Source organism: Octopus bimaculoides, chromosome 1 (assembly GCF_046866305.1).
Source record: "Octopus bimaculoides isolate indiv1 chromosome 1, ASM4686630v1, whole genome shotgun sequence".
Taxonomy (NCBI): domain Eukaryota; kingdom Metazoa; phylum Mollusca; class Cephalopoda; order Octopoda; family Octopodidae; genus Octopus; species Octopus bimaculoides.
This window is the reverse complement of record NC_142928.1, coordinates 179721975-179737543: the sequence shown is the minus strand read 5'-3', so window position 1 is coordinate 179737543 and position 15569 is coordinate 179721975. Positions and strand designations below refer to the sequence as shown.

The 15569-nt window shown below is 36.1% G+C and overlaps 1 protein-coding gene across 25 annotated transcripts in view; it reads left to right on the top strand.

Annotated features, from left to right (window-relative positions):
- LOC106871676 (zinc finger MIZ domain-containing protein 1) overlaps positions 1-15569 on the top strand; it is a 459684-nt gene that overhangs the window by 150431 nt on the left and 293684 nt on the right. For all 25 annotated transcript variants that reach the window (XM_089363061.1, XM_089363006.1, XM_089362974.1 and 22 more), the window contains one exon: positions 10007-10131. The gene's annotated coding sequence lies outside the window, so the exon portion shown is untranslated. The remainder of the gene's footprint in view (positions 1-10006; positions 10132-15569) is intronic.

Below are 15569 nucleotides of genomic sequence, written 5' to 3'. Positions count from 1 at the left end.
AATCCGGATACGTTCGTGCTGCTGGTCGCGGTGAGAGGGATAACTCCCTTGGCAAACAGGACACAGTCGTGTGTCGATAAGCCAGCTGGAGGAGATGTCCTCCTGGGGCTAAAAGCAACAGTAACATCCACCCCTAGGGGTCAGCCACACTTAAGTGGCAATATACTACACTTTATCGTGCAGTTACTGTTAATACTTCATTTAGAGAATTAACATTGCTTGTTTTCACCTTTTCAATATCAGTGAAGAATGTCACTGGAAAAGAAGATATAAGATTTGCCAGATTTGTCTCTCTCACCAAGGTCATCAGCTGTCGAACGCCGACGAAGGGAAATAACCCTGAAATCCGGATACGTTCGTGCTGCTGGTCGCGGTGAGAGGGATAACTCCCTTGGCAAACAGGACACAGTCGTGTGTCGATAAGCCAGCTGGAGGAGATGTCCTCCTGGGGCTAAAAGCAACAGTAACATCCACCCCTAGGGGTCAGCCACACTTAAGTGGCAATATACTACACTTTATCGTGCAGTTACTGTTAATACTTCATTTAGAGAATTAACATTGCTTGTTTTCACCTTCTCAATATCAGTGAAGAATGTCACTGGAAAAGAAGATATAAGATTTGCCAGATTTGTCTCTCTCACCAAGGTCATCAGCTGTCGAACGCCGACGAAGGGAAGTAACCCTGAAATCCGGATACGTTCGTGCTGCTGGTCGCGGTGAGAGGGATAACTCCCTTGGCAAACAGGACACAGTCGTGTGTCGATAAGCCAGCTGGAGGAGATGTCCTCCTGGGGCTAAAAGCAACAGTAACATCCACCCCTAGGGGTCAGCCACACTTAAGTGGCAATATACTACACTTTATCGTGCAGTTACTGTTAATACTTCATTTAGAGAATTAACATTGCTTGTTTTCACCTTTTCAATATCAGTGAAGAATGTCACTGGAAAAGAAGATATAAGATTTGCCAGATTTGTCTCTCTCACCAAGGTCATCAGCTGTCGAACGCCGACGAAGGGAAATAACCCTGAAATCCGGATACGTTCGTGCTGCTGGTCGCGGTGAGAGGGATAACTCCCTTGGCAAACAGGACACAGTCGTGTGTCGATAAGCCAGCTGGAGGAGATGTCCTCCTGGGGCTAAAAGCAACAGTAACATCCACCCCTAGGGGTCAGCCACACTTAAGTGGCAATATACTACACTTTATCGTGCAGTTACTGTTAATACTTCATTTAGAGAATTAACATTGCTTGTTTTCACCTTTTCAATATCAGTGAAGAATGTCACTGGAAAAGAAGATATAAGATTTGCCAGATTTGTCTCTCTCACCAAGGTCATCAGCTGTCGAACGCCGACGAAGGGAAATAACCCTGAAATCCGGATACGTTCGTGCTGCTGGTCGCGGTGAGAGGGATAACTCCCTTGGCAAACAGGACACAGTCGTGTGTCGATAAGCCAGCTGGAGGAGATGTCCTCCTGGGGCTAAAAGCAACAGTAACATCCACCCCTAGGGGTCAGCCACACTTAAGTGGCAATATACTACACTTTATCGTGCAGTTACTGTTAATACTTCATTTAGAGAATTAACATTGCTTGTTTTCACCTTTTCAATATCAGTGAAGAATGTCACTGGAAAAGAAGATATAAGATTTGCCAGATTTGTCTCTCTCACCAAGGTCATCAGCTGTCGAACGCCGACGAAGGGAAATAACCCTGAAATCCGGATACGTTCGTGCTGCTGGTCGCGGTGAGAGGGATAACTCCCTTGGCAAACAGGACACAGTCGTGTGTCGATAAGCCAGCTGGAGGAGATGTCCTCCTGGGGCTAAAAGCAACAGTAACATCCACCCCTAGGGGTCAGCCACACTTAAGTGGCAATATACTACACTTTATCGTGCAGTTACTGTTAATACTTCATTTAGAGAATTAACATTGCTTGTTTTCACCTTCTCAATATCAGTGAAGAATGTCACTGGAAAAGAAGATATAAGATTTGCCAGATTTGTCTCTCTCACCAAGGTCATCAGCTGTCGAACGCCGATGAAGGGAAATAACCCTGAAATCCGGATACGTTCGTGCTGCTGGTCGCGGTGAGAGGGATAACTCCCTTGGCAAACAGGACACAGTCGTGTGTCGATAAGCCAGCTGGAGGAGATGTCCTCCTGGGGCTAAAAGCAACAGTAACATCCACCCCTAGGGGTCAGCCACACTTAAGTGGCAATATACTACACTTTATCGTGCAGTTACTGTTAATACTTCATTTAGAGAATTAACATTGCTTGTTTTCACCTTTTCAATATCAGTGAAGAATGTCACTGGAAAAGAAGATATAAGATTTGCCAGATTTGTCTCTCTCACCAAGGTCATCAGCTGTCGAACGCCGACGAAGGGAAATAACCCTGAAATCCGGATACGTTCGTGCTGCTGGTCGCGGTGAGAGGGATAACTCCCTTGGCAAACAGGACACAGTCGTGTGTCGATAAGCCAGCTGGAGGAGATGTCCTCCTGGGGCTAAAAGCAACAGTAACATCCACCCCTAGGGGTCAGCCACACTTAAGTGGCAATATACTACACTTTATCGTGCAGTTACTGTTAATACTTCATTTAGAGAATTAACATTGCTTGTTTTCACCTTTTCAATATCAGTGAAGAATGTCACTGGAAAAGAAGATATAAGATTTGCCAGATTTGTCTCTCTCACCAAGGTCATCAGCTGTCGAACGCCGACGAAGGGAAATAACCCTGAAATCCGGATACGTTCGTGCTGCTGGTCGCGGTGAGAGGGATAACTCCCTTGGCAAACAGGACACAGTCGTGTGTCGATAAGCCAGCTGGAGGAGATGTCCTCCTGGGGCTAAAAGCAACAGTAACATCCACCCCTAGGGGTCAGCCACACTTAAGTGGCAATATACTACACTATATATATATATATATATATATATATATATATGTAATCATTTTATACTTACATGACCATATCTTTAATGTGACTGCGACAAAGAGGGTAAAAACTATCACTTACTTATTAACAATCATTAACTTGTATTCTTTCTTCATTCTAGATTATAATATCTAAAAATTATCTAATGCCTAAATTAATCTGAATCTTCAACACTTATATGTCTCTTCTTAAGAAAAATGCTTATTTATTTCATATGAAACGAACATTATGAAAATAACTAAACAAAACAGATTTTTAAAAAAATTATTAGATGTTAGGTGTAAGATTATCACAACTTGTTCAAGAAAGACCATTACCACAAGGAAAACGTTGGGACAGTTAATATAGAAGTTTAATTTAGAGGTTGGTGTTTTTTTCAGGAATACTTGGTAAAGAATAGAATTTGAGAAGATGGTGATCCTCAAATCATAAGACTGAATATATTGATGAAAAGTTTAGATAAGTAGAAATGTAAAGAGGCAGGTTTTAAGAAATATGTTTGAGTAGAGATAGGATGTCACATGGCAGTAGGTCAGAATTAAAGATGCTTCAGTAAGGAAGCTTTATCAAATAGGTAGTGATCAAAAGAGTTACATCATCACATGTATGAGAGAAGCACTTGGTCTATAGTAGTAGAGAGGTAATGAGTATTCAAGGCTACTTCTTGGCTCCAAAAAGTTAGCTGTGTCTTTTTTGATTTATTTCAGTTTCTTAGATTGCTAGAGATGGAGTTTGTTAATAAAAAAAAAAATGTCTGGTAGAATTTTTCCTTAGAAAAATGGTTCATTTTAGTTCATTTGATAAATAATGTCATGGGGACTATAGTAGGAAGAGGCTAGGAGGCTAGTATGAGAGAAGAGGGACCAGAACAGAGCAGGGTTCTTGCTGTAAAGAAGCTACATGGCTTTTCAACTTTATAGAAGAGAGGATGTGATTAACCAGACTGGAGATAAAGAAGGGGGGAGTGTTAGATAGAAATAAAGTAGTAGAGCCCGGAAATGTAGTGGTTCATTTTGATAATATAATGTGCAAACTTTGCTATAACTATTGTGGGTGAACAGTTGTAACACTAATTGTTTTATTCAGCACTAATACTTATTTATAAATCTCAAAAGCTAATGCTGATTTTGGTAGGATTTAGATTGAATCTCTTGGATGTTAGATTCTGTGCTATTTAAGCCAATTTGACTTTTTTTATAATGATGTGATCATGACGATGATTGCCAGAATGATGATCAATATGTAGTGTATGGTTACATTGTAGGTAAATCAGTTTCAGATCTGGTTGTGATTTCTGGCTGGGTTGGCTACATTTACTGCTCTTACTAAAACTCTGAGTATAGTAATTTTTTTATGCATACTTTTTCTCTCTCTCTGACTCTAAGCTTTCGTACTTCATTTGAAAAATCATTCACATCATCACTATTGTATGTTATTACTATTGCTCCTGCTGATATAACTGCTCTTTTACTCTTTTACTTGTTTCAGTCATTTGACTGCGGCCATGCTGGAGCACCGTCTTTAGTCGAACAAATCGACTCTGGAACTTATTCTTTGTAAGCCTAGTACTTATTCTATCGGTCTCTTTTGCCGAACCACTAAGTTACGAGGACATAAACAGACCAGCATCGGTTGTCAAGCAATGCTAGGGGGGACAAACACAGACACACACACATATATATATACATATATACGACGGGCTTCTTTCAGTTTCCGTCTGTCAAATCCACTCACAAGGCTTTTCTCGGCCCGAAACTATAGTAGAAGACACTTGCCCAAGATGCCACGCAGTGGGACTGAACCCGGAACCGTGTGGTTGGTAAGCAAGCTACTTACCACACAGCCACTCCTTCAGAATTGTTATGAGGAAAGTAATACAATTGACTATCTTACTTGTTTGTTATTAGGAAAGTTTGAACATGTTGATTAATAGTATCAGTGGCAGCAGCACATGCCCATTTTCCATCTTGGTATGGGTTGGGTGGGTTTTACTAGTCAGTGTACCTTTTCTAAAACCAGTGTTGATAATCCAATCCAATCTAGGGAAAAGTTCTAAACATCATTGTAGCAGTATTCATTTGAATATCTCTTGCTGAGGCTTTTCCAATTATTTAAAAATCTTATGTTTATATCCTTTAGAGAACATATATATTTTCTAGATCTCTCTTAAATATATGTTTACGGTTTCTTTGTTTTAAAAATATGAAGCCTATGAAAAGCAAATGAAATTGAAATTCCATTGAAATCTGCTGGTTCTTTACAAAACATAATCTATATTTGCTTTTCCACCTCGCTGGTTCATCTCTTTTCAAATATGGTAGGTTCTGTAAAAAGTTTCTCATAAAACTTACTTTACTAAATACATAGAAATTCATGTAAATTATAAACTACTCACACTATTCTTTAACTCTTTACATATTCTCTTTTACATCTTAAGAATGTGTAAATTTTATCAACTCAACTCTAGTATTTTCTACTATTCTAAACTGGACCTACATTTCACCAACTGACATTGATAAAATAGATCAAATAATTTCACTTGTATTAAATCCTTTTTACTATAATAGACTTAAAGTTTATTATAATACACTAATGTTACTTTGAAATTGCATTTAGACATTTCAAAAGAAACACTTTAAAGAGGGGGTTGGGGGGGGGAGGAAACACTCCGCTCTCAATGGATTTATTTAAAAATCTTTAACATTTCCTAACCAGGTTTTAATATGTTAATGGAAGAATTTCAGATGGAATCTAAAATTGCAAATAGTTTTCTAGTATAATATTTAACTACTTTCAATGATATTTTAAAAATTAGTTCAAATTGTTTGTTTTTGAAGGTAGATGTGAAAAAAAAAAAGGAATCATAAGTTCTCTAGTTTTGAAATGCTGGTGGTTATTGTAAAGTTTAATCTTTGCACACAATATTAAGGCATGATAATTAATGATATGCATTTTGAATTATTGCTATAAAAATTCTGAAAACTGTTTTTCATTTATTTGTTTAATTGTTGCTTGTCCTGGCTGCATTTATTGATAAAAAACAAAACAAATATTGTTGTTCTTGTTCTTAATTTAAATAGTCTTAATGCTTAATTAAGTATGCAGCCAAACACAGAAGCTATTAAGATGTCAACATGACACAGTCATTAAAGTGTTAGTCTATGGTAACAAATAAATCTAATTTAATCTAATAGCTAATAGCTGTGGGATTAACTAAGCTTTAATGTATAATACCAATATGTCAGTTAAAGATAGAGTGCTGTGCAAGAACCTTACTAAGCCATTGACAGATTGTTTGGATCATTGATGAGGGAAGTAATTGGTAGGTTTTCCTTGAGGTTATAAATTCTCCACATTAGGTGTGTGGAGTTTCATACAAATTACTCTCCTAAGGGACAATGAAAGAAGCATATTACATACTTTCATATACAACACAACACAACATAACCTAACACAGCACTACACCACTCACATGTATGTGCATGTGCTCTCTCTCTCACACACACACACACACACACACACACACACACACACACACACACACACACACACACACACACACACACACAAATGACAGGAATTTTGCTGTGTTTCTCTTGTTTTAGTATGGCTATTGGCAATGAAAAATAGTATTCCATTATATACACTATCAATCTGTATAATGTTGGTAAGCATAGAAATTTAAACACCTCTATAATTACTAAAATACTTTAATATGTCAAAACAACATGATGATTTGAGAATAATGTATTACGCTGACAATAATTCAGATAATACAACTATTAATAAATAATTTCTTAATTAGGTATGAAACCTTAGACAAATAGTGTTAAGTGTTTTGTCAATGAATTAAGTACTAAGATGTTTGATTTTTCTTTATTGGCACTAGTGAGCCTCTTATCCTTAGAGGATGATCAGATTGATCTAACAGCCTACCTGTTTTGCACTTGAAAAGCAAAAGAGCTAGCCTCTTCAAGAATGTGTCTGTGTGTGTCTATGCATGTGTGCATAAGTGTGTGTCGTACTTGTTAACATTTTTTACAAGTTTATTTGAATTTGAATTCATTATGCAAAGATAAATTTTAGTAAAATATTTAATGTAATAATTTTTTGACTGACATTCTTGTGTACATGCGTGTGTGTATATATACATATAGCGTGGCCGTTTTCGTGTGGGTGACACGTAAAAGCACCCACTACACTCTCTGAGTGGTTGGCGTTAGGAAGGGCATCCAGCTGTAGAAACTCTGCAAAATCAGATTGGAGCCTGGTGTAGCCATCTGGTTGCACCAGTCCTCAGTCAAATCGTCCAACCCATGCTAGCATGGAAAGCGGACGTTAAACGATGATGATGATGATGATGATATGTATATATGAATACATACATATATATCTAATGCGGCGAGCTGGCAGAAACGTTAGCACGCCGGGCGAAATGCTTAGCGGTATTTCGTCTGCCGCTACGTTCTGAGTTCAAATTCCGCCGAGGTTGACTTTGCCTTTCATCCTTTCGGGGTCGATTAAATAAGTACCAGTCACGCACTGGGGTCGATATAATCGACTTAATCCGTTTGTCTGTCTTTGTTTGTCCCCTCTGTGTGTAGCCCCTTGTGGGTAGTAAAGAAATAATACATATATATCTATGTATTTAAGTATGTGTCTGTATATTATGCATTCATGTACATATGAATATATTATATGTGTGTGTGACATTCCTAAAGTGTGATGAAACTGACCAAAAAAAAAAGAGAGGTTACAATGGCTTTTATGTTTGCTTATATGCCCTCATGGTTGAGAGATGCCAGCATTATTGGAGTCATGTGTGTTTGTGTGTGTAGACAACAGTGGTGCCCCAGTATGGCTGAAAGAATAAAAGAATGAATATATATATATATATATATATATATAGTGGTATATTTATCTGCATCATTTGTATATTTTGGTCATTTCCTTTAATGCTCAGGTTGGCTTTGCCTTTTATCCATCAGAAGTTTTACTCTCTCTCTTCCCTCCTCCTCTCTCAGTGACAGACGTTACTATATTTTCTGCCACTCCCCCCCCCCCCTCTCTCTTCCATCTTTCTCTAATGCCTCTTGACTTCCCAGTCAAACACTCATTCGGTGCCATTTTCTCCTCCCTCCTTTACTTTGTTATTTTTTACTCTCAACTACTGGGTCTGAAATATCTTTACTGCTACCCCTTTCTCCCCCACCCAGCGTGCACGCACGCACACACACAACCCTTGCAAGAATATCATTTCCATTCCAACTCTCTGACAGAACCAATCAACAAAAACAGGGGACATAGGACTAGGCCTTTTATATATAGACACCTTCTTTTCAATCTACTACTCAATCTCAGATATTTTCTTTTCAGCTTGGTAAATAACACAATTTATATACTTTTGCATATAAAGGTCTAATCTTCCATTTGTGGGGTTAATAATGAGCAGTATTTTATTGTGGGTTTACTCAACTCAAAAGCTTTGTTTTCTGTTATTAAATTAGTGATTTTTTTTCTTTTTTCCTTGTGCTGTTCATAAATTTAACATAGATTATACATTCAGTTGTTAAGATATCATTGTATATAAAACCAGAAGCATGTAGAATGATTAAAGTAATTTCTCTGATAAGCTATAGGAAAGCAGTTATTTTCTTTTGAATTCTTTCCATTAAAATATGAACAGAAGATATGTATTTTCTAAACAATCTTTTTAGATTTTATTTCTGGATTATTGTAGATATTTAATTCTACCTTTGTAAAAATTCTACCATGCAAAATAACTAATTTATTGCATGAAGAATTTGTAAAGCTGATTGATCTTATTTTCCTTTATTTTGTAAAATTTTTGGTTAGAAAACAAGTTAGGTTTTTTTTGTGTTTTGTTTGTACCATTCCTTCAATTAAAAGTATTGCACTTAGTCAAAAGTTTTGCAGTATTTTGGTAACTTATTTACTTTATTCATCTAGTTACAACAAAAGCTGCCTAGCATTCAAAGTAGCGGCCTTCTTGTTGCACCATCTGAAGCCACCTTTCTGCTAGTTCTTTGATCCTGCACTGATACCAGTTATTGTCCTTTGAGGTGAAGAACTCCTTCACTGAAGCTCCCACCCCCACATGGTTGATGAAGTGTCATGTGTGCAGGAAGTGAGCCATGGATTGAAACAAGAAATATTCTGAGGCAGCTTGGTCCAGACTGTTTGTTTGTTGTGGTATCAGTTTGATTTCCTCGGTTCCTGAAGTTTATTCCAGCTTGTTTGAGCAGTTTGAGTTCTTGCATTGTCTTGCTGCATAAGCGCTTGCTTTCTGTTCCCCAGTGCTAGGTATTTTTGCTGCACAATGGGCATACATCCAGCTGGCATTGATGGGTCAACTGTCTCGAATGAACTCATAGTGAATTATTCCCTCATAATTCCACCGGACACAGAGCATCACTTTGTGTTTGACACACCCATGTAAATATCTGTGTGTGTTTATGTTTGTGTTTGTCCTCCACCTTTGCTTGAAAACTGGTGTTGGTTTGTTTATGTCCCCATACCTTAGGAGTTGAGCATAGGTCAATAGAATAAGTCCTAGTCTTTAACCCTTTAGCATTCAGATACTCTGTCAAATGTATTTCTTATTTATTCACATTGTTTTGAATTAATCATGCATTATTTCATAGCTTCAAGGTTTCAATGATATGATTGGTTAGTTTTAGAATAACATTGTAGCTTAGGTATGAGAGGCCAGATCTAGCTGATTTCAACATAAAACAGGTAGCTGGATATGGGTGGTTTAAATGCTAAAGGGTTAAAAAGATAAAATAGAATCAAGTACTGGGGTCAATTTGTTCGACTAAAACTTTTTAAGGTGGTGCCTCATCATGCCTGCTGTCCAAGGACTGAATCAAGTGAAAAAAGTAAAACAATGTAATCCTCCTGAAAAACTCGAGTCAACTTTGATTTTTTTTTTAAATGTACTTTGTTCATATGAAAGAGCATCTAAATTATTCTAGTAAAAATACTTATAATACAGCTGTTTTGATTCATTATCATTAATTTTTATTTTTATTTTCGTTTTTCAGGTTTCTGTTTCTACTTCAAGTCCATCAATGTAGGGACTTATCCTGCATATCCTGTTCTAAAGAGATCTTACTCGGGGAGATCTCTTCTTTCATAGAGCAGGAGACAATGAATTAATGCTAAACAGGTAAAGTTGCTTTTCACTTCTAATTGTTCTAATTAATTTACTTGTCAATCAAAACATATAAAAAATCTTTTTAAGACAAAATTAAAAAAAAAAACATACGTACCATACAAATTTTACTGGAATGATTTAATTTTCTTACAAAGTCCAAACTGTAGATTCATAATACTTTTTGAAACCCCTAGGTCCTTCTCTTAGCATACAGATTTTATGTCCATTGTACATCTTAGTTTTTTCCTATTATATTGAAATGTATTATGTTATGTTTAACCCTTTGGTATTCAGATTTTTCTGTCAAATGTAAAGCTTATTTATTCACATCATATTGAATTTAGGTATTATCTTATAGCTTTGAGAGTTCAATAATGTGATTGTTACATTTTAAAATGACATTGTAGGGTAGGTGTGAGAAATCAGATCTGGCTGGTTTGAACATAAAACAAAATATTTGCACTGGATATGGCTGGTTTAAATGTTAAAGAGTTAAATAGTTAATAAATTTATACTCTAAAAATTTATCAGTCATAAAATATACTTTACTCCAAGCTGTTTTGAGAAAATTCATTAGCTGATTTTTTTGCAATTAATCTTAGTTTCATTCTGTATCTTATATCCTGCTTTCAAATATTATCATGTTTTAAATTTTATAACAATAAAACTGTGTTGTGATAAACTGCAATTGAGATTATCTACTTATCCCTATCCAAACACACATTTAAATATTTCTTTACTCATGCTAACATAAATAATCATAACAATAACTAAATTACTAACCTATCTTAATTATTTAAGAAACAGTTTCTCCAAAATTGTCTTCTCAATTTGTTTCTCACTTATATGAAATACTCTAGTTCTGTGTATCTTACCTTGTTTTATTTGCATTTATATTATTGATGTTGATGATTTTCTTCAAACACCAGCTTAGGATAATTCACTATCCTCTTTTCGACACCTATCAGAGGACCTTCCTGCTGTTAATGCTCATGTTGGCAATGTCCAATTCTTATTATTTTAAAACAACTTTGTTACTAGTCTTAGTTTAATCCCCTTTTTCAAATTCATAGTACATGTATGTCAGGTCACACACTCCTCATTTCTCTCCTACCTTTGTCACTCTTCTGTCTACAATCTTCCTTCCTTTCTTTTCATATTTTTGATACTGTATCACACCACTGGAACTTGTAACGTAACAATATAGAAGCAAAAATATTTTCTCACCCAAAGTAAAAGTTATTCAGGCTTGTTTAGCTATCATTAGACTGTGGCCTTGCAGGGGCACTACCTTGTAGGATTTTAGTCAAACAGATTGCCCCCAGTACTATTTTTTTTCTATTTAAGTCTGGTACTTATTCTATCAGTGTCTTTTGTTGAACTGCTAAGTTACAAGGACACTGGTTTTCAGGTGGTGTGGTGGTGGGACAAACAGACACAAAGACACTCACACAGTGATATATATATATATATATATATATATATATATATATATATATATATATATATCACTGTGTGGGATATATATATCACAACAGGCTTTCACATAGTGTGTACCAAATTCACTCGCAAGGTTTTCATTGGCCTGGGGCTATAGTGGAAGATACTTGCGCAAGGTGCTGTGCAATGGGACTGAACCTGAAATCATGTGGTTTCAAAGTGAGCTTCTTAACCACACAGCTATACTTGCACTTTTGTAAGAAATCATAATAACTATTCTTTTATAGCAGATAACTGCATTTACTACTTAAGAAACTTTGACTAATACAAAATGTAGTATTTTTGAAAATAAGTAACCTCTAAAGGGAAAAGTAATTTCAGGAGATATGACCAGTCATATGAAATCTATGTAGGTTCTGAATTACCTTCTGTATAAATCAGTTTGTAAGCTGTCATCTTAATGGACAAAAGAAACATAAATGTGTGTGGCTATTATATTCATTGTAAAGCAAATATAATAGCAATGGGAACCTTGTTTAGTCATTAAGTCTACACTTTATGTATGACATTCATTAAAGTTTGTTCCCAACTTTCAGCCTATCTCTCCTTCATGGCATTGTACACTATTATTTGTAACTCCCAAGTGAATTGGTGCAGAGATTTTAACTGAAATATTCTGGGAGGTGGTGGTGGTGGTGGGCTCATTTTAATCTGCATATATATATATATATATATATATATATATATATATATATATATATATATATATATATTTCATAGTTAACTGTATATGATGATCTATTGTTCACAAATTTAATGAAAGAATTACATTTTTTTGTTCTGCATATTTTCTTTGAACTACTATGAAAAAGAACAGCTATGTTTACAGTTCACAGTGGAGACCTTTCAGAGATAGGAAGATCTCTGAAATAACACAAAGTGCAGGAAGCAAAAGGCAAATATGAACATGACTTGTTCGGTTGGGACATACAGAGGGAGAAGAATGCATATTCCAGGTCCCTTCTGAGAGAATCCGTTTTAAATTGAGGGTTGTTGTTATCTCTCAAACACTAACTTGATATTTAGTCATATGTTATATCATTTACTGAGATTTTATTGGGTGTGGTTGAGAAAATGGGCATTTTTGTACAAACCTGCATTCTAACATTCTTATAGGGTGAGGAAAGAAAAGCTCTTATATTTATATTTTTGTTACTGATGACCTCTATGTGGTTGTAATTCACTAAAGCAATTGATTTGAACTTTTTTATCAATAAAATGTAAATAAATGTATTTGACAATTATATTTAAAAATATGTTCAAGACAGCATCAGTGATATTTTTGCAATTAATTAAGCTTCATTGATAATGTTGCACTCATTTTGCTGATTATCTGTAATTCTTGGCTGCTTGTAGTTTCTTTTTTTTTAAAAAAACATTAGTTTTGAAATTAATTTTCCCAGGCCGTTTGCCCCCGCCCATTCTTTACAGTATCTTTTAAAATTTAAGCCTAAAGTTTTGAGATCACATGCTTCTATAACAACTTAGGTAATATTTTAATTTGAAATGTACAGTTAATTGTGTTGAAAATATCAATTGCTTAAATTCTGAATATGTACTTAAAAAAAGCACAAAAAATAAAAAAAAAAACCTTAAATTTTCACTTAATTCTAAAGTATAATATTTTATAAATATACTTTACTTGGAGAAGTATTTAGTCAGGAGTAAACCAATTTACCTGGAGAAGGTAATTGGCAAAGGTTCCACATTCTATAGCCTGATGGTCACAAAGGAAATTAGGGATTGATAGTTGGCTTGTGAGAGTCGTGCAAACCATGAACAGAAGTGTTAAGAAGAGAATTAGAAATGAATTCAGCATACATACAGGTAGAGGTCTATCAGAACTCAGTTATTAGCCTTCTCCTATTTATTATAGTTTTCCAGGTCAAAACAGAAGAATTTTAAGTTTCAAACATTATGTACAGTTGTGCAGTTAACAAAGTGAGAATTAGCATACAAATAGATGTTTCACCAGAGTTTAGTTCTCAATCTACTTCTGTTTATCACAGTACTTCAGATAATAACAGAAGCTGTCCATTGGAATTCCTTTATACTGATGACCTTGTCCTTATAGTTGGGTCTGTGGAAGATCTACAGAAGAAATTCCAGACATGGAAACAAAACCTTAGAATTGAGGGGCCTAAAGTAAGCTTTGCAAAAACTAGTGGGGAAGAAGAGAAACTCTGCTGCCATCAGGGAAATAGCTGTGTTTGATAAGGTTTAGGCTGGAATTCCATATGCTGTACTCAGCGTAAAGTATGGATGCACAAGAAGTGTAATGGGATCACAAGCAGGTTGGCTGAAAAGGTAGGCTTTGTATGTGGGGGATGCACAAGAGTAATCAATAGTGAGAGTATATTTGTAACAAATACTTTCAAATGGTCTGAAGGCTCCATAAAAATAGTTGATAGATTAATTGTCACCTGATTAAGAGTGGAGGTGAGTGTGCTGAAAGTATAGTACCAGAGTGAGAATGGCTTCTCACTTTTAATGTCTGCTGTAAGGCAATAAATCTGAGAATAGTTAGAGCATTGAATAGAATGCCATTTAAAAAAATTATTATTCTGGTTCTCTGCACTCTTAGTTCAAATCACACATAAGTCAACGTTACTTTTAATCCCTTCAGGGTGTATAATTAATATACTGAGTTGATCTCTCTCCCTCTCTCCCCTGTCTGAAGGGCCCCAAAAAGGTACATGTGCACCATAGGCACATCAATGCGTGGTTGGGAGATGCAAAGACTTGGAAAAAATGAAACAAGTATGCTTCACTGAATATTGGTGTGTGTGAATAATGAACCACCAATGAACTGAGAGAAATGCTGGGTATAAAAGAAATCACTTGTAGCGAGCATGAGAGACATGTGTCAGCTGTATAGAGAAGTGCTGGGTTCCCCCAGTGCATGGAACCTGTGGAAGAGGAAATCTTAAGTGGTTAGGACTAACCTTAGTATGGAGATGATTAGGAACTGCAGTGAGTGGTGACACACAGTGCTGAAGAAGACTTGCCCAACCATGCAAGCATGTTTAAGCATATGTTAAAATTATTGTGGTAGTGGTAGAGGTTGAGAATTATAATACACCTGTATTGAGTTTCATGCCCACTGTGTTCTTGTTAAGTTTCCATCTTCTATCCTCTTCACCTTTTCACCATTTTCAAATCTCTCTCTCTCTCTCTCTCTCTCTCTCTCTCTCTCTCTCTCTCTCTCTCTCTCTCATTATATCATGCCACCTGTGTGTTGAGTGAGGGCATAAGATTATTCCTTATATAATCTCTGTCATCATCCTTTCATCCTGATGCCTATGTTATGAGGGATGGTATCAGGTCTGTCCATATTCAATAACCCCTACCATCACTTCTTTTTACTGCTCTGTCTCACAATTTTTTAACATCCACCACTGTTTTTTTTAACCATTTCTTATCACTGTTGCTGTTCATTCATTTTCTTTTACCATTATCCATTTTTATTTCCATCCTTCAATGCTTTGCTGTTTCACATTACTCCCTCTTGCATCAATTGAAAATAATGATACAGACTTTATTGTCTGTATCATTATCCCTCACTTCAATGACTGCTTCCTCCCCATCATGCTGTTCATGCTGTTCTATTCAATATCCATACCAATAACCAACATGTAGCTTCCCGTCCCTACTCTCTTCCTATACCTATCACTGCTTCTTTCATCACCATACTCTTTCTTCACTCTCTAATCCTGCTTCTCTGTTATCCGTCAGTCTTTTTCAACCACTCTCTTGGTCATGCATGCTTTGAACAAGTAAGAAACATCACAGAATAGAGAAGGCTTGCATAGGACAAGACAACCTCTCTTGTGTGGATTCCACTTGCCCAAGGTGCAATCCAGTATGACTGAACATGAAACCATGTCGTTGCAAAGCAAACTTCTTAACCACACAGCTTGTGTGTGTGTGTGTGTTGGGGATGGGGGTGG